Source organism: Sinohyriopsis cumingii, chromosome 11 (assembly GCF_028554795.1).
Source record: "Sinohyriopsis cumingii isolate HCF-2022 chromosome 11, ASM2855479v2, whole genome shotgun sequence".
Taxonomy (NCBI): Eukaryota; Metazoa; Mollusca; class Bivalvia; order Unionida; family Unionidae; genus Sinohyriopsis; species Sinohyriopsis cumingii.
In genome coordinates this window covers 39,648,752-39,654,841 of record NC_142971.1, presented here as the reverse complement: position 1 = coordinate 39,654,841, position 6,090 = coordinate 39,648,752, and positions in this window count along the sequence as shown.

Here is a 6,090-nt window from a genome sequence, read left to right as displayed (position 1 = left end):
AATTACTTTCTTTCACGTGTAAAATAATTTGTACCTTTGTAAAAATCTTTTTTTCATATACGTGAAAAAGAATTATATATACCTGAAATAAACTACTTATTTTACATATGTAATCAAGAATTTCACGTATGCGAAAAAGAATTTACAGAAGTAAAAAGAATTTCACGTGTAAAATAAGAGTTATTTAACATATATCGAATTTATTTGTTCACATGTAAAAATAAGTTTTTACATATGTGAAATAGGAAGGAGGCGAATGATCACAAAGAAAGGTCTATTTAGAAGAACGACATGGTTCTCTCTCCACTTTTCTGTGGCTTTGTTTTTAATACAAACTGTACAAAGAAAGAAAATCTAACAACATGCGTTATACATTGGAACTTTTACTAGTGACTGATCAAACTAACTAAACACGCGATCAAGCATGGTATCCTCTATTTGCAAGTCTTATCCAAAGTCAATGAAGCATGAAATATAAATTACGATGTCCAACTTGTGAAGGAAGGGTGTTAAAAGCAGCATATATATGCGAGTTCTTGCAAGTATAACATTTGTACACCAACCCACTCATACTGGGATATGACAACATTCAAAGAATAAAAATTACAAATTTCTAGCGCACTGAGAGTATAGCATGTTCACATTAACTCATTCATATAGGGATACGTCAATGCTAAAATAAAATTTAAAAGGTCAATTCATAAGAGCACAGTATGACTAGATCACAAAAACGTTTACTTGCCCTCATGTCATTGTACTTGAGATTTTAACTAAAATATATAGTGATAATAATATGCTATAATTGTGGAACGGAAAAATCACAAAACCTGATAAATTTAAGCAATGACTGCGTTCGTAACGTATCACAGTTGCATTGCCTTGAATGAAGAGAAGCGAAGAAAATACCAAGTGTCGGTATACATTGGCATCGGACGTTTTAACGTTACATCAAAAAGCTTGTCCACTTCATATGCACCATTTTAATTACCAAGCAACGTAAACCGGCACCTAACAACATTGTTCTTTCCTCATAATTGTCAAGGCACATCTCATTTTGTGCGAAGGATATCCTAATACCTCACATTTAGTTGGGCATGTCAACTGCTTGAGACCGAACTTATGAATTTTGTCCACTTTATTTCTTCAAATAACACATTGAGATTTCAACCGTCTTTGTTATTCTTTCATAAATAAAAAGATCCATCAATAAATATATTTTCATTTTCATTTGCTGAAATCAATCACTTGGTTATCGTTCTAGCTTAAAAGCTAATCGTTAATAGATAATTTCATATCACTAAAAGCATTTCAAGAATACTCGGTTTTGACATTCGATACAAGGTTATGTTCCATTAGGCACATGTTTAATTTTAATACACTGAAGATGAAAGGTCCATGAATAGTTTTCGCTTTCATTCAGTAGTATCATCCGTCCATCTTCTCCACCACAAATACAATATTTGACCGTAATAATTAAAATTGGTTTGTCAGGTGTCTTTGATACAAGCACTTGTTTTCGCGAAAAGTGTTACTGCATAAAAGGACTGGCATAATACACATGCCATGAAATTTTAATTCCGTAACTGAAATTGTATTCTGAAGATCACTGTCAGGAATACTATTTCAAGATGACAATCTTGGGGACATTATAAAAAATATTTTTGTTAAATCGCAATATTGTCTATTTGTCGCATTTCTATTTGATAGCAATATACATGACTACGGTTCAACTCCCCTACTCCGTCTTTCGATATAAGCCAGGGAACTTCCAGATTTATTTTTACATTCGTGCTTTAGAGGCACCTAATTTCAAGTATAATCTATGCATCATTTCGATGAAGTAAATAACCTTATCTACGATTAAATCAGATTTTTATCTTGAATAAAGATGGTGACTAATGTTGATAAAAGTTTGTTAGAGAATCGATAAGGCGGCGCGAAGGTGCACGTGCGTCGCATTGTGGGTATTTGAGTACACGAACTCATCCATGAAATGCAAATCAATATTTTTTTTTTTTCTCCATTCAATGTGGATGTTGAGCACAATAACGCTTATGGGTGGATCATGAACAAAGACCTACCAGTAAATCTTGATCGGGACAATTGATTAAAAATTAAATGGAAAATGGAGAATTTGTTCGAAATACCTAACGAAGTTGATATTGGTTGCATTGTAAAATTGGATTCTGAGATTCCACCTGCACGACTGTGTCAAAGACTCCCAAGCAGATCCAGAGAAACAAATTACAAACGAAAAGAATTTAGCTATTTTTCAAAAGACGTTAATTTTTCCACAGGTACGATACAGACTGTATAAAAATTTTATGTACATTGAAAAACAAAGACAACTACGTTGTTCATTTTAGAAACGTCAAAACTTTACACATAGTTAGAATTAAAGCTTTAATATGCTTGGCTTAACTTGACATTTGTCTGTAGGTAAACACGGCAATATTTATTACCTGAGAAGTTAAAGCATTTCCGAAATCGGTCTGGATAAAGTCCAGGCTTCTTCACTGAATACAAAGTCATATTTTTGTTGTACTTTTAAGGCTTTGCCATTGTTTTTTAGTATGTCTCTAACATTATGTTTTCTACATGTTTTGTAATTTTTCCAGCTTTAAAAACAACTTTGCTTTTTTATTTGCATGTGAAAAACTGGGCAAAAGGTCCAACTTTGCTAACTTGCACAATTTCTTCCATGATATGTGCTTGAAGCAACTTGTAATGTTTTATAGACTGGTCTTTTCTTTCTTTAGTCTCAGACTTTAGCTTTTTTGTTAAGTCCTGTTAAAGTTTTCGAAAGTGTCTGCCAGGTTCAACAAACAAACATATTTAATTGTGTATAAAAATGTTGGTTATTGATAGCGTATCTGAAAGCTTTTAATTTGTAAAAAAAAAATCTGATTTGCACAAACGTTTACATGGGGAAGAACACTCAGTAGTGATTATCATGGATTACTTCGCTTTCTTTCCTTGAAAGAAAGAGGCAAACATGTTTTGAATTTTTTTATTAGAACATAGCATACGAATTAAGAACTATTTTCTAACTAAGCTGAATTTAATTCATATGCACAGATCATGCTCGTGATACGACCCTGTTTGCTAAAATTGTTACGAATTTGATCAGTTGTTTTAACGCCAATTTTCAGCACGAGATAGGCTATACATGACGGCCCGTATAACTGGTGGAGAAAGAACCCGGGAAAATCATGAAAAACTGCGACCCACTGGAAGCTACTGGCAAGCTTTAACACGTACCCACATTGGCCGAGCCCGAGACTCGAACCCATGCAGACAGAGGTGAGATGGCAGTGATCCGTAACATTGAGCGCTTTAGACAACTCGGCCACTCGCACGAATTTAATCAGACATTTTCAGGATCGATATCTCACTATCTTAAAAAGAAATTCTATCAATATTTGATCAATGGTTTTTACATCTTTTTTCCCCCATAACTTGCGCTGCTCCCAGCTTTCAAAATAAATATTCTCTCTGCCCATTTCAGAACTTCATTATCTTTCCATTACTACCTTATGCTCTAGTTTGTATTATTTGATTGTGCGAAAGTGTATCACTGCGTAGAAAGTTCTTGCAATTTATCTCGCTTGAAGAATAATGAAAATATGTTTATTTTTTACAACTTCAATCATAGCAGTTAATGGAGGTTGAACGACGAGAAAAAAATGCTACCTCCTTAAGGTTCTTTTATTATTGATTTAGTCTGTTGCTTTTCTATTAATGCTCATTATGTTTCATGACATAACTATTTTTATTTCAAAATGCACAAATGTCAACCACGCTTGGACAGACAGGCGCATGTACGAGTCTCCTTGATGATTATTTTATTTTTATTTCCTTGAACGGTCGGAAATTTTAGAGTATACAGTTTGGAGAAATATCGATGTTAGACACACTATGCATGTATTGGACATTTTTGGCTCTCACTTATCTGCCTGTCTGTCTCATTTCATCTGGTGCATGGATATGTATATCCTCGAATGAATGTGTTTTCGCACATGTATATTACATAAACATACGTCTGGTTAAAACGAGTATAAAATGATGCTAAGATAGAAAGAGTGACTGATAAATAAAGACAACAAATATGAATATTTTTAAGTATCCATTTATTATTGACTTGTAGAGTATGTTCTTACAACCAGTCTCTTTTTTTTATATCATACTGTTTGCAATTTCACATCCGGTCACGTGGATCAATATTGATTTAAAAGGCGAACCAAAGTAATAGGACGGAATCTGTGAAATAATTGGATCTTTAAAACTTACATATTTGGTGCAAATAAAGTTAAACAGAATTAAACTAACTTTAAAAAGGCTGTTCTAGATGAATTTGCTGGTGGCAATCAGAAATGTTGTCTGAAGACCCCAGTTATTACGTGTCAGCATAAGCAAAGAAAAATCATGCTGAAAGTTATTGCATGTACTGTCAGACACTTGATGTTTCAAAAGTCAAAAAGAAAATGTAGAAAAAAGACGTCATTGGGCAGGTTATTTAATTTGAATGTTATACGATATTTACATCCAAATATGAATAAATATTTCGTCTGCATTAATTACACTCCTTTATCGTTATGATAACTAATGTAATTATTGCTTTGCTAAGTTCCTCTGAATACATTAAAATACTGTGTTCCATTTAAAAAAAACAGAGCCTTTTCTGGTTTAAAATATTCAGCTGACGTATCGAATTCGTGTTATAATTTTTTTAGCGAACTTGTGTTATAACTTTCTTAACTCGTGTTATAAATAACTATTAGCTTTGCGAAAGTAATTGAGAAAGAAGGTTATATCAACATATGAAGAATGCGAATTGTTGAGATTGTTTTCGTTAAAGTTATATAGCCAAAAATGTGCAATAAATGTTTAAAATCGGACAGCAAAGTGAAATGTTCCTGCAAATGTATCTGAAATTATGGATAATGAATCTATATTATCAGGTATGGGCAGTGTATTAAATTATTTGATATCATTTCAGTATGGAAAGTAAATACTATTTAATTATCTGATATAATGTAAGTCTGGACACTGAATCTAATTATCTGATTTAATCTCTATAATTATTATCCTAGTATGAACAAAAGATGTTTGGAATATAACTGATTCATTGGTTTAACCATAATGTTCTGTAGTACAGCTAAGATTCCTTCAGTTGTTGACTTTATGTTTCGTTAACAAAGTGTAGAACGATGAACTATCCGGAATTGGAAATTTTTGGTGGGCGTGCGCATTGGAGCTAAGGGAGGTAATTTTAGGCACTAAGATCAGTAACTCTGTTGCAACCGTGAAACCTCCTATAGTGCTGGTGGCCAGTGGAAGTGAGTAGTACCTTCCCAACAACAGGGGAGAGTAGTGATTTTGCTCGGATAAATGTCAGGCAGGCTTGTCTGAGGTTTTAGACATTGGACCAGTCGATGGTAGAAAGACACAGGAAACCAGTCAATTACCAAGTATCGGCTCCTAGTGCCAGTCACTGGTAACAGGGCAACGCCCATCGAGCAACTGAACACCAGACTGTCTGGGGACACGGATCGGACAGTATCCCGTCTCTTACCATTGAATCCCTATGCACTTCACGAGCAAGTTCAGGTCAACTGTACCCTATGTTGGTAGACTTGAACTAGTTCCCAGAAGAGCCAGCTGCATGGGGTCCTTCCCTTCTATTCGGGTCCTTGCATTTTTCCATTTGTTGGGTTGTGTACATCATCTCAAGCTATGGGAGGCAATCCACTTGGCTCCTTTATGACGTGTGCGATTTCCTCGTTTCTCATGAATATGCATGAATCTACTTAACCTATGTTGCTATGATCATCCATTCATGAGTAGCCATAACAAGACGTTTAAGACAGGGCTGCCATGACGGTCATATTAGACATCAGATCAGCTCCAGTTTCATTAGGGACCAATAAGATATCAGTCATGACTACTAGAATCTTGCAAGACTTCAATTATTACTGCTCACCCAGGATTGTGCCACCCTATGCAGAAGTCAATGCAAATAGAATGTTATTTCATTATTTCAATATTGAATTAAGAAATTCAATAAGGAAGCCATTATTTGTAACAGAT